The sequence below is a fragment of the Lichenostomus cassidix genome, chromosome 1 (genome assembly GCF_008360975.1).
Source record: "Lichenostomus cassidix isolate B80296 chromosome 1, HeHo_3.0, whole genome shotgun sequence".
Taxonomy (NCBI): domain Eukaryota; kingdom Metazoa; phylum Chordata; class Aves; order Passeriformes; family Meliphagidae; genus Lichenostomus; species Lichenostomus cassidix.
Window position 1 is genome coordinate 23,314,009 of NC_139479.1, and position 24,905 is coordinate 23,338,913.

A 24,905-nucleotide genomic window follows, 5' to 3' on the forward strand; every position below is an offset into this window, starting at 1 on the left:
TTCATGTATATATCCATTTACAAATCTATGCTTCTGAGAACATTAAAAAATGAAGGATAATTAATTTGGGACCAGAGAGTATCTACTTTTTAAAGTTTTGTCTTGTGAATTTCAAAAGAAGCTGCACTTTCCTGCATCTGCAGCCTGAAGAGGGAAAGGAGCTGTGCAAGTGACAAGGGCTGCTTCAGTCCTAGCAGCCACAGGAGGGGCTCCTGTTTCCTTCCAACACCTCTCCCACTCCTGTTCTTCCCTGCTCCACTCCTCCAGTAAATCTGCTAGCAAGTATAACCCTCTGAGCAGATGGGTAGTAAATACAGAGCTGGAGATTATGTCTGACAATTAAAAGAAATGTGTCTGACTTGTCATTATGAGTTACATTAGCTAAAGACCTCGTAACAGGCTTCTATCTTAAATGCACACATTTTCTAAGGATATGCATTTTTCCCCAATTAATCTTTTAAGAAAGAGCAGTGTTTAGAGATACCCACATTTCAGAGTGCCAAACTTGACTCCATATAAGGGTCTGTTTTGCAGACAGAGCCAAGAGCTCTGCCTCTCAAGGCAGCCCCTTGCTGCAGCCCCAGGGTGGGTACTGACTCCCCAGTTCCCGACTTGCATTCCAGCCCTCAGCTCACACTTTATCTGCTCCAGTAACTGGGTGTACTCAAGTGCTAGGCAGTACACCTGCAAAACCAATTGGTCCCTATAAATTTTACAAGTATGAATTCTAACACTTGCCTGCCCCACTGTTGCTGCTCCATTATTGCCTGCAGCATTTGCTCTTGCAAATCACAGGGAAGTTCAGGTGTAAAAGTGTGCCTTAGCACATTTATGTGCCAAAAATTCTACCTTTATGCCATTATTAGAGCTTCACACCTTGCACCATTGTACACAGATACTAATACTGCTCATGCTCAATGAGTCTTAAGCAAGGGAGGCTTGCAAGCTTTTTCCCAGATCTCATGAGGTGGAAGGTATCACCACTGACAGAGATTTTGTTTTTGATTTGTGGTTACTGAAAACAAGAAGTCTGTTAACCTTAGCAGAAATCAATCAGATTTATCACCAAAACCAATGAAATGTGATGCACTCATCTCACAAAAACCCTTGGCTGTATTTCATAATGAGGTATTTCACCACATTTTAGGTTTCTGAGATGTTTTGTCTTGTTTTCTTTACTGACTTTATGTTATTCTAATGTTATTTGCAGATGTCAGTGTTAGATAAATTTGAAGGCTTTATACCTTGAAAGTTACATGATAGAGTTTTCCTGAACTGATAGCCATAAACAGAACTGTACACAGGAATAAGCCTTTTATGAGAGTAGAATCCATACCTGCCAGCCGTCTGAAACTGGGAGCAGTTTGTTCCCAGATTTATTTTTTAATTGGATACAGTTTGAGCAGATGCCTGGAAAGAGCTATTACAGACTAGCTACTTAGAAGGACCATGTGAGTCACTAGAGTGCTGCTACAAACAGAAATTTAAAGGGCTGAAGTCACACTTTTAATAGACAAAATAGCTGTAAAAGACGTAAATACATTTCTCTGAATTTCTTTCCTTTTTAAAAATAAAACCTAGAAAATAATCTATCATAAATCTCAGCAATATTCAACTCCCTTTTTTGCCAAATGCCTAGCCACTAAAACCATCTGGGAAAAGTTCAGCACTAGATAGCTTCCTCTGCCAAAAGTGTCTTTGCACGTCCTTTTCTGGCTTGTCATTAGTATTTCATCATTCAATCTACAATGGTAGTATCTAACCCCCACTGCTTTGTCCCAGTCTCTGTAAGTTTCTTTGCTTTCTTCAGCCTTCTCATTCTTATCTCTCTTTCTTTCTCATTGAACATTGCTAACTACTCGTTGGGAAGTTCATCATTGACCTGCTGTCACTGCTTTTGTTCTCCTCAGCCTCTTTTCTAACTCTCTCATGCCTGTGCATGTTCTGATACCCTGACTTCCCCTTGCTGTTCACAGTTCCTGCACCAGTTTTCTGCTCATCACCTTCTAATAGGGTTCAGAACACCTTGTCTTCTACCTGTACAGGTGCCCTCAATGATAACTATGTATCACATGAATTCTCCAGCTGAAGGAATCACTTGAAATGTTTCCCTTCTACCTTCTCTTGGTAGTCCATAGGGCTTATACAATGAACTATAATCCAAATTTAGTCTGTTGGCTATTGTTCCTTTCCTAATTGTAAAGAAGTTTAATTTGTAATCCACCTCCATAGTAACATACCCTCAATATGGTTATCTCATTTGTAAACCTGATTAGATTTGGGGGAAAAAATTAGAACAGAAAAACTTACCACATAAATGCTCTAACATACCACCTATATGGTATGTTTACCACTGCTCTATTACAGTAAATCAGAAATGTTCTGCTGCCTGTCATAAGTACTATAGCCTTGAGTTGCAAACAACAAAGGGTATTCACCTTATCTCAACTGGCAGAGGTTTGTTGTGTAATCTATTCCTGCTCTCTCCTCAAAACTCCCTCCTCTGTCAATGATACAGGTTTTAAATCTTAGTATGAAAAAAAGTTTTGAAGACTTTTCTCCTGGTGGCTTTTGCACATTTGGATTTCATGTTTGGGCCAACCTTATCACGTCAAAATTAGGACACAGTCAGGCACTGTCTCAGCCGGGAGGCAGAAACCAATAGCTGAGAGCTGATAAGCAACAGCTTCTTAAATGACCTCCTACCTGTTCCTAAGTCTGAAAGCACTATATCTCTGTTCCATTTTGAGGTCTAACAGCTCTAAAGAGACAATTATTTAAACTAAACTGTTTGCCTTTCCACTGCATCAGAAGGGAAGGAAGGAAAGACTCAAAAGTAGACTTAACACCCCTGTGCTCCATGGGGATGGACAACTGCCATGAGGAACATGCCACCATTCCCAGCCAGCCCTCACCCACAGGATGTCATTTCCACGGACACACATGAGCAGGCTGGAGAAAGCTGGTGTGTGATCTGGCTTTGGTGCAGAAGTAGGAGTTAGAATTTGGCCAGAGCACATATGCTGTCTCAGAAACATGGAAATGCTCTCAGATCTGGAAATGCAGATGTAACTGTAGCCTTGAAATCATCTCAGCTGAGGTACAGGAAATCTTGGTAACACCAAGATTTCAGCTGTTATTTTCCATCTCTCCCTCCAACATTCTTTCACCAGTTCAAGAAGTTCTAGAGAGGCTACCCCATGGAGACAGTTCCCCCTTGGTCAGGCTAGCTGGCTTCCTTCTCATTGCCATCCTCACAGATGAAGAACTGAGAGAATAAATAGTCAGAAGATCAGGACACACACTGACTGTCGTTCTGGGTATAACTGACCACCTAAGCACCTAGGGAATGACAGGGTTGCTTGATGACTATCAACTTTTACAACATTTAAAGAGGGTCAGAGAAGCCCTGGAATTTCTGCTCCACTGACCGAAACACATGTTAACAGTCTGAAACCCAACATATGATTATGAGAGGGCAGTCAGGACTTGTGTGATTTTCACAGCTGAACCCTGCTAAAATGAACCAGACAGCAGGTTAAATAAAAAGAGGAGACTAGAGAAATTCCAACATAATCTTCTTCTGGGAAACAATAAGCTTACTTTATTACATTTCGTGTAAGTGACCTTGCAGAACATTTCTATATAGCAGAGAGTAAGATTTTATGTCATAAAAACAGCCAAAAAAGGAACAAAGGAAAAGGAACTAAGTTTTGCCTGGGGTAAACAGTTACTAATTGAAGCTGTGCTACTTCATACTATGATTTTAGTCAGTGTTTCTCTTACAATTAAAAAAAAATTTAAAAATTAAAAAAAAAAAAATTGAAAAAGAAAGGCACAAAAATGGACTGAAACCCCTCCACAGCAGGAGACAACACATCAATGCAAAGTTGATCTACAGTCCTCTCAGATTTATTCTGTAGGGAGCAACCTTTACCGTCCAGGGCACGGATTGCATGACCTAAAATGCCTTTTCCTTCTATTTCGGTGTCTCACAGTTATTTTAGCAGCTTCGTTCCTTTCCTCCTCTGTCGGGTAATAGTATTAGCGGTGGATCTGCCAGAGGAAACCAGGGCTCTCAGAGAGTTGTAAAAATAGACCGGCGCATCCAAAGCAGGCGGGCGAGCCCCCCGCAGCCCGAGCTCGGAGCAAGGCGGAGAGGGAGCTTGGGGGAGGCTGCGAGGTGCCGGCAGGGCTGGGGCTGGGGCTGGGGCTGGGGCTGGGGCTGGGGCTGGGGCTGGGGCTGGGGCTGCCCCGGGGCTGCGTGTGCCAGTGTTGACTCCCGCGGCTGCTGCCGCCCGGCGCCGAGGACTGGCTGCTTTGCCTCCGTTCAGTGCCCCCTCTGTTTGTTTATTCTGCAGCATTTACGGCTATCCCCCTGGGTATCTGCGGGATTGCATTAAGGACTCGTCTATCTTATCACGGGAGACAAGCTCTGCGCTGCCGGGCTCTCTCCGGGTGCCCGCAGCCGGCCGGGGCCGCGGGGAGCGGCGGGGGGCAGCGCCGCGGGCTGGGCGCTTTAACTCCTTCCTGGCTGGAGACTTCTCGGCCACAGAGGAAATAGCAGCTGTTCTATCCCATCTCTCCCATTCACTGACTCCAGAAGAAGCACTGGAAAACCAGGCAGGAGTTCTTTAAAGGCAGGTGAATCGGGGTGATTGCCAAAGGCGTAATCTTAAAAAGTAGTGAAGGAGTATTTCAGAAGTGGATGGATGAGAAAAGCCTTCGCTTCAGACTCTGCCACTGCTCCCAAGACTCTCCCCAGCTTTGAAAAGAGAGAGTCCTTCATGCTCTGATTGATTGCTGGTACAAAGCCAAAGGGAGTGAAAACTGCAAACCTCCCTCTGTCCAATGCCACACCTCAGACCAGAATAAAATCAAGGCTGGACCTTTTCCTGTGGTAAATCTGCTTATCTCCCTTCAAGCACCTGACTTACACTTAAGAGAAATGTATATATGGGCTAGCGTGCAGACTGCACCATCTCATCCTTATACGCTGCTATTATCAGGATATGCAAGATTATGTGAGCAGTTTACATACACACGCAAACACAGCAATGCAATTACAAGCTAGAGTGTGTAATGCAAACAGATGAGCCATCAGCAGAACTAGCAGAAGGCAAATATCTGTTTTAGCTGTTGGGTCTTTTCTGAAGTACCAATAGCACAGCCGTCACCCAGCTGAAACAATGGAAATAAGTGCGTGATCCACCTCGGTGCATTTCTCATGTGTCACAGGTTCTTCTCTATCTGAAATTAGAGGGGCAAAGTATCCTAGGAATCCTTCTGAAGGGGCTGTCCTTGCATAACAAAAATATCTCTGTTTGGACTATAAAATAAACTCCCTGATTCTACCTGGGAATTTCCTTTGAACATACCCAGCTTGAGCCCAATTGAATTCTCTGCTACAGCTTGCAATTGTTTTAGAGGCATAAGAGAAAAAGACACTTCAAAAATATCCTAACTTACCAGCTGTTTAAAAGAAAAAATAGGGTTGAAGTATCAGGAGAGAGATGCTTCCTTGCAAAACAGAGTTGATCACTTAGGGTATGATTTGCACAGAGCTAAAATTGCTTGCTTGTTTACAAACACATTTGTAACGTGTAAAGGCATGTAAAAATTAAAAAAAAAACCAAAACTATAGGTTTACAAATGTGTTTTACTAGACAACATAAATAAAAAGGAACAGAAAGCCTAATGCAGCAACCACCACTGCTGTGCAATGATAGTGTGACCAAGACCCCCACAGCTCTAATGTTTATGCAGGGAGGGCACTTGTCTCTGTGCAGAACCTCTCCAGTGCCAAGTTCTGTTTGGAACAAGAGCCCTGGAGACGTTTTCCTTTGTTCCAAAACTGTATTTTCAGACAGCATAAAACATGGCATATTAAGGGAAACTTACTCCAGTTTAAACTATGCTGAGAGATATGCAAATTCCCCAGGTGAGTGAACAGATACCCTTTACTATTGGAAGAGATCGGGAAGACTGCTGATTTGCAGCCCTTTCCCACTGCAGCCTTAAGCAAACAGAGTTAAATTAGATCAATAATGATCAAAGTTACTTTGGGCAGAGAGGATTTTCAGTTCCTTTAATGGTGATGAATCCACTGCCTCAGAAAGGAAAAACAAAAACAAAGCAGAAAAGAGAAAGTCAGGGGATTTTTGCCAGCCCTAATAATTTAAAATAGTTTTGTTGTTCCCTTAGTTCAAAACTCCCTTAGTTCAAAACTCGTCACAACAGCTCTTTGATATCGGATACCGATATTGATCTGGGTGCATCTGTCTTGCTCAGCAGCTGATAATGACAGCACACGTGATTTCCTGTTATTGAAGCCCCACAGACATTTCTGGATCCAGACCTTGGCAGCTCCAGGGATCCTTTCCCATCAGCAGCCCAGTGGCCAATGCTCTCATTGCCTTTCAGCCGATGTAAGGAGGATACACTGCAGCCTCGCTGAGTTGTAAACAACTTGTTTACCTCCTTCTCAGTGTAATCTGTCCCTGCTTCTATCGGCTCCTGTGGCATCAACAGAGCATTAAAACACCCCGAGCTCATAGGCTGATGTGCAGAAAACAACCCAAGGAGCCTTTCCAGGCTCTTGCTTTGTAGGACATGAGAAGTTATTTATACCTGTTGTTTCCAGCCAGCCAAAGAAGCCCTGCTCTTGCATGTGGTTAACTTTGAAGAAAACTAGGTTTTGACGTTCCTTCAGCAGGGATGAAAATGCAAACAGTGTGGGCCTGATGCTGCTCTTCCTGAAAAGCTTCATTTGGGTCAGACAAAAAGAGACACATATCTTTTCCATATACTGTTTACATTTGAACAGGAAAAGTAAAAGATATGTGTGATTTATAGATCCCCAGATTCTGGGGGAGCACAAATCGATTCTGCAGCAGAAGGCTGGGTTGAAAGATAAAACCCCTATGGCTTTTAACCAGCATGTGGAAGAAAGGAAATCAGAAAACATTTGGCAAGTCTTTAGTCTGTCCCCTCCGTACTCCTGACCGGGACTTTGTAATAACTGCGCAAGACACTGACCCAGAAACAACTTCCCTGGGGTTTAGTGCATCGGGCAGTGAATAGGAGTGACAGGGCTCCCGGTATGAATGCACTCACTTTGTATTGGAGGGGCAGAGCAGCTCTTAAGCATTCTCAGAGAGCATGATCCTGCTCCTGTTGAAATGGAGGGCAAACCTCTGAGCAGATCTGGGGATTTTAAGAAGCAGATATTAATGCAGCACCGTTTTGAGGCTATCTGTAGTTCACATCACTCTGAGCCCTTACATCTGAGAGAAACCCCACCAGACACGTGCACGGGGCAATTTTCCTGCCAGCATCCCATCTGCAGAGCACACACTGTCAATAACAGGCAACATCTTCACCAGTGATGTTTCATTACATTTGAAAACTCACAGGAAGTATCTGTTCTTAATGTAAAAATATCTTTCCTTGTGTTTTACACTACCTGCCTGTTCAGTTTGGTGAAGAACTTGCAATATGACAGAATAAAAAAGTTACTTTTAGGGCTTGTGCTTGAAAACAGAAACTTGGTTCTGCCACTCTCAGTCACAATAGTGTCAAGACTTTTTGTAAAATCAAGAGCTGTTGTAAAATCAAGACAATGCATTTGGCAGAATAACCTGACCAAGGTGTTAATCCAGGCAATCTCATTTAGGCATTGCCTTATCTCAGGCAGGTGCTCCTGGAAGAGGGTGGATGTTGAAGGGGAAGGTGAAGAAGCATCTGATCTGCCTGAAGAGAATTGCCTAAATTCTTCAGTCTGTCAAAATGGATACATGGAAACCAACAGAGAGAGTGCCAGTGCCTCTCTTTTTGGCATGTCCCCAGTATTGTCTGTGCAGGCAACTTATGGGGCTCAAGAGTGTAGCCCAGGCAGATGTTAAACATCTGGCTCTTTCGTTGATGAAGAACTTGTACTGGATGAATATTACTTTTATCTCTTCTCTTGAAGCTTAAGGAGATTTTTATCTCCTCTTTTGGCAGGTATGTAACTGAAAAGGAAAAACATAAAAGGTCTTTTCCCAGGGTCTGGGGAATTGGCTGTGAATAAGAATAGATGTAAATCCTTGCCTTCTGTTTGTTTTCATCCTGTGTTCAAGTAATAAGTGCAAAAGGTGGTACCTCCTGTAAATTCCAGTCACCTGAAGGGCTCCTCAGGATAAAATGGGTATAATATTGCTGGCTGAATCTGACCACAATAGGTATGTCACTGAAATGGGCAAATTAAGGTAGATCCTAATGAAAAGAGGCACTCACAGGTCTAGATCTGCCCTGGAAAGGAATGGGCTGGACTATGGCCTGGGCGTTAAATGATTTTTAGACAACATAGAAAAAGTTTGGCTAGAAGTATGAGAAATTGTGTGAACATCACAAAGTTCAAAAAGGCCAGGTGCAAGGTCTTGCACCTGGGCTGGGGCAATTGCAAACATGGATGCAAGCTGTGTGGTAAGTGGATTGAAGGCAGTGCTGGGACAAAGTTTTGGGGGTATTGAGGGATGAAAAACTGAATATGAGCCAGCAATGTGTACTCACAGCTCAGAAAGCCAACCATATCCTAGGCTGCATCAAAGGTAGCATGGTCAGCAGGGCAAGGGAGGTGATTCTGCCCCTCTGTTCTGCTCTCATGAGACCTCTCCTGGGGTGCTGCATCCAGCTCTGGACCTTCCAACATAAAAAAGACAGGGACTTGTTGGAGCAAGTCCAGAGGAGACCACAAAGATGACCAGAGGGCTGGAGTATCTCTCCTATGAGGAAATGCACAGAGAGTTGAGGTTAAGTCTGGAGAAAAGAAGGCTCCAGGGGGACTTTTTATAGCAGCGTTCCAATAACTGAAGGGAGCCACAGGAAATCTGGAAAGACACCATCAGGGAGTGTAGTGATAGGATAAAGAGTAACAGATTTGAACTGAAAGGGAAAAGATTTACACTGGATAAAAGGAAGAAATGTTTTATGATGAGGGTGGTAAGCCACTGGAACAGGTTGCCCAGAGAAGCTGAGGAAGCACCATCACTGGAAGTGTTCAAGGCCAGGTTGGATAGGGTCCTGAGCAACATGATCTAATGGAAAGTGTCCCTGCCCATGATGGAGTAGTAGGAGGAGGATGGGAGTGGAATTAGATGGCCTTTAATGTTCTCTCCAACCCAAACCATTCTGTGATTCTATGAAACAGAATTTCCCAATTTTCCCCACACACATTCATTTTGCTCATTATAACTGGCACTGAAACATTGAGGTCTGCTTCAGCTAAACTTATTGCCTACTGTATAGCCTAAATTACATAGTTAACTTCTGTGTATAACCTGAGGAAAGAAGAAGTTATTATCTTCCCCTGATTCCAGTTTATATAATAAACCAATCTATGAGGTTCAAGGCCAGGTTGGGTAAGGCCTTGAGCAAGCAGGTCTAGGGGAAGGCGTCCCTGCCTGCAGCAGGGGGGTTGGAACTAGGTGGTCTTTGAGGTCCCTTCCAAACCCTTAAGATTCTGTGGTTCTATGGATCTATGACTGAAAATGCGATTAATTTAGTTACTTTAAAAATAACTAAATGTGGTTGGAAAACAGTTTTCATATTACCTTTTCCTCATTTTCTGTATGATCATATAGTCATGAAAATATCACAGAAAGCAGTGTCAGGCTAAAGGTAGAAGAGTACAGACAGTAGTAACATTTTCAGAAAGCTCGGAGTCATATGCTTCCTAAATGTATTCTGCAGTGAGTTTCTACATAGTAAATCACTATTTAGTCAGATTGCGGATAGTGCAAAAAATATCGCTCTTTGTTGTAAATAATAACTTACTCTATGCTAAATGTGCTTCTATGAAAGAAAGGAAACACATCCAGCTCTTAAGTTTTGTTTTTCATTGTGGTTTGGAGTGATATGGTTAGAAGAGGTACATAATAAATTAATGACTGGAAATTGCAGAATAGGTCAAGGTCACTTTGTGCATAAATTGGAGGTCTAGGAGTTGTACATTTTGTGCTATCTGGCTTATACCACTTTATTGATTTTTCACTCTGAGGAAAAAGAGAGAGAAGGTCTTTAATAGATTTTTATATCCTCAGTCTATTCTAAATCCGCCTGTGTTCTGATCTTCCTGATGTTCCCACACTTTTATGGCGATAGCAAAGCCCTGCTAAACTGCAGTGCTGTCATAACACAATGACTCAAAAAACAGTGGCAATTTTAATCTCACAAAAAACATTTGCCAGAAAATTCAGAGAGTCCTGTAGCCCACACAGCCAAGGAAGGATGGACAGGGAAATCTCCTTTAACCTTTCACCTTATTGAAGAGCAGAAGTCCAGTATCACCTGCTTTCTCCACCTTTCAATATCCTTATAAAGCAAATTGCAGTGCAGTGTAGAAGTTTGATTACCATGCCCACAGGTAAAGCTTAGCAATAATGCTGTATCATAAATTGTTTTAGACAGAATTGAAAAATAATTCACAATGAGGTCAAGGTAGAAATGGTGAGTCTGTTACAATTTCTGAAAGGACAGAAAACAGCCCTGTCACTCACCATTGCTGGATAGGACTAAACCTTTATACCTCTACAGCAGCCTGACTCTTGGAGGGAGCAGTTAGTATCAGAGAACTGATGCAAAATTAATTCCAGGAATGAATGGTTACATGGGAAAGAGAAGATACCATCTATTGAAAATCACTAGACAGTTTCCTCAAGAATCCAACCAATAAAGAATGAATTGCTTTATATTTAAATAATAAATTTATTAGAAAGTATTGTGGTGCTAAATGGCTACCAGAGAGGGTGTTAGTATGATTACTTGTCTGAAAGCACGGTGTCAAATCCTAGCCTATGCCAAGGGTAAAATAACATTTTTACTTAACTCATGCAAACAAGCAAATTGCTTTATTGGTCTACGGGAAGCTGATGACAGCACTTGAATGGAAAACTACTTGTTAATAGACTGGAAGACTTTTTCTATTATTTTTATATATTTTAAAGAAATGCAAGTACATACATAGTCTACCCTGAGTGTAGGAATCTTTCAAGCAATAGTTTGCTTTTTTTCCTACTTGCTTTCTACAAAATAAACTTAACTTCTCTGACTGTTGTTAAATACTTTTGTTCAAGCTGGTTGAACGGTACAATTAAATTCTTCTTGAGGTGAAGGGAAGCATGTGAGACCATTTTCTAATTCTCATGACAATGCACCAAAACCAAAAAGTGTTGGTAGCGTTGAGACCAAAAAGCACATTCTCCAACACTGGAGTTCTGGAAATAGCTGAGTGTAGGAGATAGCACCAGCTCCTCAGCCATTCCATAATCACCACACTAGAAGGAGGGGACTGGGGATGAGCTGGGTCACACAGTAGTCTAGCAATGTTAGTGAGAGCTGCCACTGCTGCAAATGTTCTTCCTGGGTGTGGGAATTGGGATTACCTGGCACGGCAGCCCCACTGCTACTTGCAGTACATGGTCTCAAGAAAGGAATAAAAATCTGTGCATGGCCCAACAATCAAAGTTTGTCTGTCCCAAACTCTCTGTGAGGAATGTTCATCGAAGAGACTGCGTTGCAGTCCTTTCTGCAGTGTGCACTGTGGTGTGATCTGTTGCTTTGAGCAAAAGCCAAGATTTTTATCTCAGGCATATAAAATCCCATTATATTTCCAATTAATTTTTGTTTATGAATGGAGAAACCGGTCAGTGGAAGACAGCCATACAGTATCATCCACAGATATCTGCATAGTTTCCAAAAGCTATGCAGACATATTGGCAGAGTCCTGTGTTTTAGCTAGGCAGTATCCCTCAGTTCCACTAGTGATGGTTGAAGGATCTCCATCTAACAGGTTCACTGAAGGTTTAATAGGCTATGATGACTTCCTCAGATAAAATACAAACATTATTTTTCAATTCCTGCAGACAAATATAAATATAGACCTAATAACTGAACATCTTTTGCTAATGGCTCACCATCCTATACAATACTATTCTTTCAGTGTCTTTACTAGTGAGGAAAAAACTGTCTGTCCCCTTGTGCAGACAAATTTCTTTCAACAAAATGCCTCCATAGCTGTTTATTCTTGCTCTAAACCTTGTCCTGCAGACTGCTTATGCATTTTGCACTTTCAGCCCACTGCTAAAATGTATATATTATGTACAAAAAAATGTATATATTATCTATTGAGTGAATGTGTTGTGATCTAACCATGCTTCCTCCACTTGCTCTGTCCCTTTCTGAGGAACATGACAAACTCACTTAGAGTGGTGGAGCATTTCTCTACCCCAGCCTTGTTCACTGCTTGATGATTAGAACATGTCTATAAGGAAAAAAAGTCATAAAATTCCTTTCTTCCAGCCCAAATCCTCTGTCCACACAGCTATAAGAGACAGGCACAACCAGCTAACCTTTATAATGAGATCAGCTGCTATTCTTTCTGCCAAAGACATTTCACATGGCAAGGGTACTATGATTTTGGCCTCTCTGGTGATGTAGGTGGGGAGCTGTGAACTTCAGCCAGACTTGGGCAAGTTCTGGGCAAAAGATACTCCATTCAGCTGAGTTAATACTCTGAGAAAATTGTAGCAACCAAATTTCAGACACAAGAGCTGGCAAAAGGAGCAAGGGCTAAGGTAGCAGCCTGCAGAAGTCTCTTAGCCCCAAGAGAGTAAGCTCTGACTAATCAACAGCTTACATCTACACTGTTAAACACATCTGCCCCAGCAAATGATCACCTCTCCAAAACAAAGGCTGCAAAGAGACAGGCATTCCCACTAGTGCAAGCATGCCCTTTTGTAGAGCAGATTGCTGCATTCTCCCTGCCTGGCGTTAGCCCTGGGTTGTCTCCTGTGTGCTCTTGTTCTAATGCTCAGTGGTGGGAGTCTGAGGAAAACACAAACCCAGCCTAGAGTTTATTTGGGAGTGAACTAAGTTGGGTCTCTTCAAAAGAGAGAACACAGTGGGACTGGCATTTATACAGTGTGATGACTAGGCACTAGGGGATGAACTGAGCAGCTAAATTAGCTGATAACATAGACACAATCTCATTTTCGGATTTTTTTTTCTTTGTTATGGCAGGCCCAAAAGCATTAGATATCCTCAATGCTTACATATAGAGGTGACATTTCAGCAGAAAGCAGAATAGTCTTTTCTGGACTACATTTTTTTGAGGTTATCCAAAAGTGAGATTTTACCTACATACTTTCTAGCTTCTCTTTTCTGCTGGGAAGGGTCAAAGTACTCCAGATTACTTTGACAGCAATGTTGTTTCAGCCACTGCTTTTTTGGCTGATAAACAGAAGGACTGCAAAAATTTCATACAGGAAAAATGTCTTTGATATCAAATTGGTTTTAAGACTGGTGTAACTAACCGACTTTTTTGGAATTTGTCCAGGGCTTCATCCCGTCCTGAGTTAAACCCAATAGCTCTCACATCATGAGTGTTTTATGTGGAAGAAGAGTCTAATCCTAGTTTTATTTACACTGAGGTTGACTGTGTAGATTCCAGAAGTTGTAGAAGACACTTAGTACAATTATGTATTTTTTTTTAGATAGGTATTACTACCACTTGTCTTTAAAAAAAAATTCTTTAGACTGGAGAACATTTTTAAGCATAGCAGAAGTTAGGCAAATTACTGAATCTACCTACACATTGCTTAGACATAACTAGACTGCACATTTTAATTCTCCTGCAAAACCCCCTCAAGAAAAAGCCCTTGGGATCCCATGCTCTCCTATACAGTTAAAGGATTTCACCAGAGCTAATTTTGGGTGGAGAAACCAGAAAGTTCCAGTATGTTTTCATGCAAAACACTGACAAGGTGTAGCTCTGGGCTATGACAATATAGAAGTATGACAATATAAGATTGGAATTGAATCTTTACCTGTTTTTCTTTGTTCCTTGGTAAAAAATGGTGTTTTCACCATCTAATTTTTCAGATTAACTATGGGATGACTATGTCAAATCTTCATGTTTTGATCTGTCTGTAAAATCACTCATATAATTGTATAGTGAATTTTTTAGTTAAATCCGTATACTGGAGTGTTGATTTGAGTCATGGGTGTTAGTTCCTGTAATTCCAGATGGAGGAAAAAATAGGTCCACTGAGTATAGAGGATGGTTCTAAGGCTTTAATTCAAAACAGAGCAAACAGCAAAGGGTTTTTTTACTATAAGTTTTTAACTTTTATGTACAATACAAGCACTAGAAATATGAAGCTTGTTTTTTCTGCATTCTTCATCTTCTCTCTCATAATACCATGCTATTTTTGCAATAGATACTGTAACTATAGCAACATTCCTTAATGGATAAATAGCACATTAGCAACTGGGCTGATATGTTTTTTGCAAAAACAAGCTCAAGTAGAACAGTTTGTCAATTTACCTTCTCCTTATATAAATATATGTGCATGTGTTATAGTGGCAAGATTCAGGACTCAAAGTCATTATGTGTCATTTTATGGCCATAATAAGTACATTTTATTTTTTTTCAGGGTTTACAGCTTTATTTCTGTAACATTATAACAGAGCGTATGCTGTGTCATGTGAGACAAAAAAAATTGCTTTATTTATTGAGTCTTCACGTACAGAATGGTTTTGTCCTATATTTTGTCCAATTGAAAGTCACTTTTTTACAAGCTTAAATAAATATAAACCAGTTTTACATGCACATTTTTATTAGCTGCTTAAATATCACAGATAACAAGTGTTAAAATATTTACTTTCTGCAGATTATGCAAACTAAGTGGCTGGGTTTGTTGCCATTGAAGATAATGGGAGTTTTGCCACAGACACCAGTGGGAACATGGTCTGGCCTTCAGGAACTCAAAAATATAATCAAAGTAAATACATGTTCTTCTTTTTCAAATAAAACTGTGATTAAGCTACGGTTGTTTCTATGCTGATAGGAGTCTTCAAAGTAACTCAAAGCAGCAATTTTTCAAGGGATTGGTGATACTATAATCATTTGGGGTCCAAATCTGCATCAAGTTTTAAATGCTGAATGGATTGAGACTGCTACAGCAAGGGATTTCACTAAACAGCCACAGGACAGCAGTCTCAGATCAACCTGCTTCAGACTCTGAAAGAAGGAGGAGAATATGGTTTTTCAGGAACCAAGGACATCACATTGCCTCTAAGTGTAGTAAGATACAAGATAATTAGCACAGAATGGTCTGCCATAGGATTATATTACTGTTTCCATGGGGTGGCATCCAAGTTGCTAGGGGTTTATTCGTTGTCACATCACCCATAATGAGCTTTCTGAAGTTTTCTTACTAGGCAATGGTGCCTCTGGAAATCAGTTATATGGTGATAAATAAAATAGTGGGTAAACCCATCCTAATGTCCTAAGCTGGACAGGAAAATGCATAAATTATATTTAGCCAAAATTTTAACAATACATTTTTATTTGCACTTAACTTCATCATCAGTGAAAATGGCATGCCAGATACTGAATCTAACACGCACTTTGTCATTTTCCAGTGGAAGTACTTACAGACATTACATGGGAAAACATGCCTGTGGACTTTTAGCAGTTATAAATATCAAAATCTTTGTTTTCAGTTAAAGGGGTGTGATTTGGTTACAATGGAAACTTCTTTTTAATATACAGTATCACAGAGTTGTCAATGGGTTTAAGAGCATCGAGTTTCCATGGAAGGTGAACGAGGCTTCCCTGAAAGTGCCCAGATTGAATCAGGCTGGCTATGACAAATTGTTTCTCAGATTCTTTTGCAGACATGTTACATATAACATGAGTAAATATGAGCTGATTTCTGTAACTGTAGGCTGTGCCACAAACCCCTTAATCAGGAAATGCAGTACTAACAGCTTTTAACTCATTCCAGGAGGGAAGGAGCGGAGGAGTGGCTAGGTGAGGAACACAGGCCAGGCAAGAAGTGAGAAGTGGCATGGTGTTAGGTTGAGTCAATATATTCCCACAGCAAATTAAAACAGACATTCTCCCTTTTCTCTTAGGGAGATTCTGAGTCACAAAGAACCTACTCACCTATTTCATCTATTGTGTATCATATTGCTCGGAGGAGGTTGAAAAGAAAGGAGGAAGATGAGAGGTAATTTGGAAGAGAGGAACCATATCAAAATATTTCCTCCACAAGCTTAACATCTAACCCATCTCTTTGTGCTACTCTAATTTTCTTAGTTTCTCACAAGATGTTAAGATAGAAGGAAATGCTCTTGTGCAGAAGTACTTACTGGGAGCAGAGGTTTCAGGAAGTTGGCATGGCAGTCGCATAGCTCAAAAAACTCTGTTTAGGTCCTGAGCTGAGTTATCAATATATCAGCCTTACACAGGGATAGAGCTTCAAGTATCCAGAGTAAATGTTGTGAAGAAGGAAAAAAAAATCTGTTCACTGTGTGTGTACATTGGAAGGAAAAGAAGACTAAAATTAAAAGGGTAATTATAAATTAGTATATGTGGTATCTATCACTACATGATATGCCTGCTATTGACAAGGTATTCATTGCCAGTTTAGCTTGTACAGATAACTGAATGGGCATAATGATTCTCTAGTTTCTTGGGAGTTTAACTCAGTTAGACTTAGTATTACACAATATTCTGATTAAAAATTAGCACTTCATAAAATATGCATGTGTGAAATGAATTAAAAACCAGCTGAGACTCAAAGAACATAGGGAGAAAATATTAATAAGCATAATTGCTTATCTCTTGCTGGTCAGTTTTCAACCTAGTTTCTCTTTTAATATTTTTACCAATTACTTTGAAATTAGACACTAAATTGCAACCAGTGGGGGGAAAAAAACGCAGGTGGAATAATGATTGATTAAATACTCTTTTACAGCAGATTACAGTGACAGAACAACTGTCATGGTTTAACCCCAGCTGCCAACCAAGCCCCACACAACCTCACTCTCCAGTGAGTGGGATTGAAAAAAGAATCAGAAGGGTAAAAGTGAGAAAAAACTCATGAGCTGAGGTAGACACAGTTAAATAGGTAAAGCAAAATTCATGTGCACAAGCAAAGCGGAACAAGGAATTCTTTCCCCTCCCCTCATGGGCAGGCAGGTGTTCAGCCATGCTCAGAAAAAACTGACTCCATTGTTTAATGGCGACTTGGCAAGACAAATGCCTTTACTTTGAAAGTCTCCCTCTTCCTTCTCCTTCCTCCAGCTTTATATAATGAGTATGGCAACATATGGTGTGGGATATCCCTTGGGTCACTTGGGGTCAGCTGTCCTGGCTGTGTCCTCTCCCAGCTCCCTGTGCACTCCCAGCTCTCTCACTGGTGGTGGAGAGAGAGGCAGAAATGACCTTGACTTTGTGCAAGCGCTGCTCAGAGACAGCTGCTTCTGACACAGATCCAAATCACAGTCCTATATCAGCTACTGTGAAGAAAATCTCCCTACCCCAGACAAAACCAGCATAAGATGGAGACAGTGAGGATTTCAACAGTATTCAAAGACTACAGAACAACAGAGGGGCTAAGATCTTCCCCCATCTTTGTGCTTACATTCATAAAGTGAGAAAGAACTCTAGGGAAGCACCTGAGCACTATTCCCAATTCCAATTCCAGGAAAGCATTAAGTTATCATTCCTAGTCCTTTGGCAGGAAAAATAATTTATGAGGGTGTAGTGAAGTAACGGAGCCTTTCCTAGGCTACTGCCCAGCTTCCACGCCTTCTGGGATCTTTTCCATAGAGGTGTCCCTTGGGTAGTCTCTTCCCCACCCTTTATCATTTCAATAGGCTCTTCCTTCCCAGGTGCACAACCTCTCCTCTCTGAATTGCACAAGTTTCCTGTGGTACATGCCTCCAGTCTGTCTAGGTCCCCCTGGATTGTCAGTCCTACCATTGGCCCCTCAATTTCATGTCATCTGCAGACTCAGCAAGGATACCCTTTGGCCAGGTCATTAATAATGATGCCAAGCAGCACAGGTTCAAGGATAAGACCCCTGCAGTACCTATCTTATTGCATCCTCCAGGCAGAGCACCACCCATTGGCCATGACCCTCTGAGCCAGGCCTTTGCTTCTGTGGGTTTTTCTGACAGCAGAGTCATGTGGATGCTGGGTCAGACAAGCTGCCAAGGCCCCCTGCATGAGGGGACAGCAGCACGCATCGGGGATGGAGGAGGAGACCCTTGGGTCAAGGAGCCAGTCAGTTCTGTCAGCTCAACCACCTGAACCTGCCCTTACACAGCATAACCCTGTGTTATACTGACCTAGACGTTTGGCTTCTGAGCATCAGTTGGCTGATTTTTTCAAAAAGACATCGCATCTTACCTCCCTGCTGAAGGAGATGAAGGCCAGCCCTCCACTGGGGTAAATAGCGAGATAATCATATCAGTTGGAGCAACTCACTCCACATGGGTCAAAGAGACCAAATGAACCAGGAGATGCAATCTCAAATGTCATGAAAGGCCAAAATCAGAGGGTTTCCAAATATTATATGATATCCAGGGAAGCCAACAGTGTTTTAAATTATCAACCACAAAAAAGAAGCCTTTATACATAGATGTGTACATAAGCTTCTATATATGCATGTATAGATGCATATAAATTTGTGTGCATGTATTTAGCATATACATTATTTAGTAGGATTATTTTGTTAGGTTCATTTGGTTTGCCAAGCATTTCTTCTTTTGGCAAAGCCTTTATTATGATTGCATATGTAGGGTAATAATGGTTAGTGAGGCTTAAAGATTATAAAATGTGAAAGATTTTAAAGACTACGAAATCATCATGTTTTAAAACCATGGTGTTTTAAACTACTGTTTATCACAGAAAATTTAAGCTGATCTCTTTGTTTTCATTAACCAAGAGCAAAAATACAGTGTTCTATAAAATGTGAAATAAAGTAATAAAGGAGAGAACACAGCTGGGAAGTCTGCATGACAGAAAAATCATGAATAGTAGAGTGTGAGGGGGTGGGGAGAAACAGGAAAATGATGATTGTTTTCCAGTCTGGTATACCACTAAAATAATACAAATTAGAACTAAGGAGAATCTTCTCATGAACATAACTTTTTAATGATGATAAAATTCTCTTTCCTTCATTGAAAAAATTATGTGCTTTTTCAAGGGACATGATAGTAGGGTGATTACTAGCCATTCATAGTCCCCTTCAACATTCAGATATGTACAGTGATTATTCCTACTGGTTTTACTAGCAGTGATGTGCATAAAACCTCATATATCACCCTGCAATGCTATCCTGAAACACTTGTTTTTATTATGGATACATGAGAATATTCAGTGGGTTTATTTATCTTGCTCCCATCAGCGTTGTCCTCATTTATAGGGATTTTAAAATCTGGTAAAAGGAATTCTTTAGTTCAAAGAACCACAAGTGCAATGTTGGCCTTCATAAACAGTTTGGAGAACAATTACAAAAGGCATGAAAAAAGAGAAAGGCACTCGGGGACACAGTCAGCCAGGGAATCTTGCATACACTCAGTGAATTTATTCACACATTAATGTCTGAGAATTATGAATATTCTTTAAAGGAAAATAATAAACAGCACTTTTATAATCTTATAAAACAACTGGGGGAAAAGACTGATTTGCTGCTGATATTTTTAATCATTCATTTTAGTGTCTTGAAATATTGCTTTATGCAGTCCTAGTTCTTTCTTTTCTCCTTTTCTTCTTTATTAGTATTTTTTCTTTCTCTTTTTATCTCTTCCTCCCTTTCTCCCTTTCTTCCTTCAGGACTGCCAAGCAAAGCCAATCTATATCATGCTAATTGCCACGCAGGCACTGCAGTTTCCCTGGTTTTGCTCCCCATCCCTGCCATAGCTTGGTACTCCCAGCAGCCTGGTGCTACATGAATAGTTTGGCCTATGGGGACCTTTCTGTCTGAGACAGTACCATTCTGCCCAGACAGGGAGAGACAGGGCTTTTTTGTTCTTTAGGGAAAAAAAAAAAAGGAAAAAGACAGACCTTGCTGCAGCCCTTCACTTAGGATTCTTCCTCAGGAATTCTAATTCCAGCTGCATGCTCCAAAGGGGCTCATGACAGCGATTATTCCAGGCATAAATCATTATTCAGTAGCTTTGTGTTCACACATCAGCTCTTCAGGGATTTCTTTTTTTTTTTTTTAACTTTCATATTTTTTACTGTACTATTTGCTTGCAAATCATAATACAACACAGCAATTGTGAGGGCATATCAGAATTAGTAAACGCTTTGTTTTAAAATAATTGCTGATTTGAGAAGTGTGTTTGAGATGTTATGTACAGCACAGCTGCCAGTAGTAACAATTATTTATGTATTGAATGAGTTTGTGTTTTATCTATATGGAAGGGCATTTTTCTTACCCGTGCTTCCCCTTCTCCAGGATCATTCCTGTCTGCAGTTTTACAGCTATTTTGTGACCAGTTCAGTGAGAACAAGTTTGTTTTACAAGAAACTTGTTTCTTAAAAATAAATTTCAAAGTAGGTCCCCTAATTTCTGAAAAGAAAAACCCAAAGGTGGCCTAGAACTCATTGCTTTGCCCAATAAGACATTACCACAGAGAATGCCCTAAACTCTCAGCTTTCTTGTAGGGCTGGGTCCAGATGTCTCAGCTCAGAATCTTCATAATTATTATTTCTTAAGCACCTATGCTTTCTTCCATTTATATAAAATGGACACCAAGAGCTTCATCATGTAGAGCTTTTGCTTAATCAGAATGTTAAATCTGCAGGTTTTTACTACTAAAGATTATTTTCTTGAATTTAAATCTTTCATGTCCTTCAGGTACTCCCTAGTCTTCATTTACCTATAATCCAATATCCATAAAACTAAAAAATAAAGCCTGTGCTAACCACTTCTGCCAACTGCATTTCACAGATTAAAACACAACGGGCAGGTATTTCTTGTGTTGCTCTTTAATAAACTGAAGAATATCACAGGCCATTGAAGAATTCACTATTATGTATGTCTACAAATTGTATTAGAAGTAATAGGTTTTTTTTTTTTTTCTGAATAGCAAGGAAACTTACCACACATCTGATAGAACAATGTGCCCAATAAACCTAGTTACCTCACTGTAATGTAAGAACTACTGCAGGGAGACAAATATATTTCTCATCCTCACATGGACAGTATTTTAAATCCCATTAAACTGAGATAGGCATTCCTGGAGAGGGCAGCAGATGTATTCTATCCCTTCCACTCTTCTCCCAGTTACCACTGCCCACTTCGAGGTCTGCAGTCTGAGGAGAGGGAAACAGGGGAGCTACCCCATAGACCATGCCCAGGGTCCCTCCTCATCAGGACTGCACCTAACTCAGTACTAAATTGCTGTCTCTTTAGATGGTTACACACTCTCTGCTTCCCTATTGACTGGCCAAGATCTTTTCTTAGAGCCAAAACTACACATGAAAGCTGCCAACTTCCAAAATACCAACTCTGTTTACCTGATGGGCCAGCCAAAACTGGAGTTCAGGGAAGGTAAAGTATATTAAAAACTTGCAGGGTTTTGGTCTTAAATGACACGCCAGAGGTCTTTGTGGTGGTCTGTGGCAGGACAAGTATGGGCATGTAGGTCTCCAAAGTGTGGGGCTCCCTAATTACTGGGGCATCCTGCTTCCTAAGGGGATAGTCAGTTTATTCTACCCAAAGTCTGATGACTCTTTGCACCAAAGAGAATTGTCTGCACTGGTAACTCATTACAGTCTGTCCTTTATTCCCTCCTCACTGCAGATGCCAATATGCCAATGACTTGGTTTTGCAACCTGTGTAGAGGAAACTGTGAGCCTTGGTAGCCTGACCTGGGGAGAGAGGGCCCAGCCCAAGGGAATCATCCGGCTAGTCTATGGTCACTCACCTGGCTTATGCACTGCTTTGTCTAACCAGCAGAAAAAAAATTTCACAGAGCAGAGAGACCTGCAGTCTAAGTACAACAATGTGTGTGCAAAAGTGAAATATTGCTTGAGAGGAGACAGCATTGGTAATACAACTAAAGATCTGAGCGTACAGCACCTGATATCTGCTGCTGACAGTGAAAGAATCCACTGGTTGATAATATTAGTTTACATGGCTATTTAATTTTTCATTTGACAGAAAATTATAATGACCTTTTCAGGTAGTGGCTACCCTTTCTAGGAGGATACTTATGTTTCCAGGTGTCTATGGCAATTCCTTAAATATTCTTAGGAGCTCTTGGGTTAACACTAGCTTTTCGTATTCCAAAGTGAGATACTGAAGCATAATAATATCTGAGAATTGCAGGCATCATGTATTTTTTTTGGTACCTTTAAGCAAGAACCTACTTGGCTCATGGGCCAGAAGGAACTTCCTTTTCTAGTATTCCTCCATGCTTCTCCTGCTTTTGGGAGCTGTCATGATTTCAAAAGTGTTGACTAATGCAGGTCTCTGGCAGTGCATCTAGATCTACACTGAACTCATATTGGTTTTCCAGCCCTACAGACTGTTGGCTGTAAGTGAAAGTGACATGGTGACTGTCTCTGCTATTTCTATTTTTCTATTACACAAAGAGACAAAACATGAGAAAAAGAAAGAAGTGATTGCTGCTGTGCTTGACTGCCTCTCCCACTGGCTGCTGGCTCCGTCACACTCACCATGGCCTGCAATAGATGGCATCACACACTGGTGCCAGCTGTGAGGTGAAGTCCTCACCCACTCTGTGCCACAGATCTATTAATGACATTCCCAGCAAACAGAGAGGCTCATTTTTTCCATGTCTGCACTCAAAGAGAGTCATGCAGTGTGCAGAGTGAAATTTAGGACAGACAGGCAGCATTGAGTTCAGCAGCTTACCATGGGAAGAGAGTGAAAAAAATAAAGCAGAGTTTAAAAAAAGAAAGCCTGTTCACTACTTCATACATAATGATACCTCAGAAATATAAAGCTGATTATAGCATCAGGAAAAAAGTGTACCATTACCCACCTCTGTCCCAAAGTAAAACTAGATTTGGAGTGGTTCTTTCAACTCGAGTTTCATGAAGACAGTCAGTGGCAGGATGCTGAACATGATCCCCAGAAACAGGCAGAAATAAAAACAGCTGAAGCAGCTGAGTTAGGAAGAGCTCTTGACTGATTTGGTAAGAGAATCACAAAATGGTTGAGGGTACAAAGGACCTCTGGAAGTCATCTGGATACAATTCTCTGCTCAAACAGGGCCCCCTAGAGCCCAGTACCATGTCCAAACAGATTTTAATTATCTCCAAGGATGGATACTCCACAACCTATTTGGACAACCTGGGTGCTTGGTCACCCTTGCAGTGAATAATACTTTCCAACAACAATTGTGCAAGTTTCTGTGAGAACATTGTCCACCTGAGTTTTGAAGTACTCTACACACACCATAGTGGTGTATAAACACTACACTCCAGACCCCTCCCATTTCCTTATTCCCTTTTCCACCACACACCCAGGCACCTTCACTTTAATTTGGAAGTTGCCTACAATGAATTCCATCTTCCTGCTTTCCTTTCGTGCCTCTGGCAGTAGAAAACTTCCTCTTCCCTTTTTTCTCCAATAGGAGGTCTTTCACCAAGCAAAGCATCTAGCTTTTCTTTTTTTCCTTCTTCCTGCTGGAGAAAGCAGCATAAAACTAATTCAAAAAAGTTGATGTTAAGCACAGACCCCGCAAATCTTTGAGAGCAATTGAAATGGAATCACAGTCTTTGATGAAATGTCCTGAATGTTGGTTTCTCCTCTTTTTCTTTCCCTTCTACTGGCTTAGGACAAATGTACCAATGAAGATGATGGTAACAATAAGAGCAATAATAACAAGAATAACCTACCTTTTACTTAAAAGAGAGTACTTTTCATTTGTTTGTCGAATTGCTGTCTTTAATCCTTTCTCCAGTCAGGTCTACTATTTCTTTTGCTGTTCGTGGTTACAGTAAGGTTCTGCTGGAAGAAGTGTAAAGTTGGCTTTCAAAATGAGACAGAAAGTATGATTAATTTCACAGCCAGCTTTAGGAAGTTTTCTCAGGCTGATAAACCTGAATCAAACTTTTCCCACGAAAGCTGTTAGAAATTCTAAATGAGGAAAATTCAGCATGTTGTTCTAATTGCACATTGAATAACTGTCCTAGGTCTAATAACTGCAACTTTCTTTCAGGATTGTGAAAATTCATTTATCATCTGTCTTTTAAAATGGAAAAATAAATAACCATGGTCTATAAGTAAGATGTGAGGTCAAAGCAATTCTGGGTCATGTCTTTTGAAATCAACATCTGATTTCAATTTTGCTTTAAATGATGAGTTTAAAAAATCAGTTTACAGCAGCTAAAAATGGATATTTTACAAGACTGTTTGTAAACTAGCTCTGAGCCATGAATTTTCAGACAGAACTGCAATGCAGGACTGATAATTGATTTGCATTCAAAAGTCCTATCTGCTGGGGCAGAGGTATCCATGCCTATAAGCTTTGCTGTCAACTGCATCACTTTGTCAAAGTATCTGACAAAAATAACCAGTACCACAAGAGGTTACTGACTAGCTCTGCTGTATTCTGCAAAGCATTCTTTGATGGCCACAGGTCAGCTCCTGTGCAAGGGATGCAGATGTCTCTTCCCCACAGTAACGAGTTCACCTAACCCCACTGCACGGCAATTTGAAGATTTTTAAGTCCTTAATTCTGACTACCATTTGCTGACGTTTCCCACTCCACTGGAATCACATAGTGTCACAACAGTGTTTTCTTTCAGCAAACAAAAATGCCTGTTACGTGCCTGTTTCCAGCTGAAGTTATCCACTGTTTAAAGATGAATTATGGAAAGGTATTTAAGAACTCAAGCAGCATTCCAAGCACGTATTCTCAAAGGAGAATCCACCTTTTTATTTATTGCTGCAAAATAAACTCCCAAAGCTAGATATTTCAACTGCAAGTGTCAAAATACAGGCAATAAATTATGGGGAAAAGAGCAAATTGCAACAAAAAATAGAACAACACCCATACCACCCAGTAATTCCATAAAGGTGTTT

The 24,905-nt window shown here is 40.8% G+C and overlaps 2 long non-coding RNA genes across 3 annotated transcripts in view; one reads left to right on the top strand and one right to left on the bottom strand.

Moving 5' to 3' along the window:
- The window catches only part of LOC146444326 (uncharacterized), a 98,370-nt gene that overhangs the window by 61,651 nt on the left and 11,814 nt on the right, over positions 1-24,905 (bottom strand). The gene's annotated exons all lie outside the window — the stretch shown is intronic.
- Positions 4,061-4,893, top strand: LOC146444327 (uncharacterized). The gene is made up of 2 exons (XR_014849015.1): positions 4,061-4,183; positions 4,362-4,893. It is a non-coding gene; the product is annotated as an uncharacterized LOC146444327 (long non-coding RNA).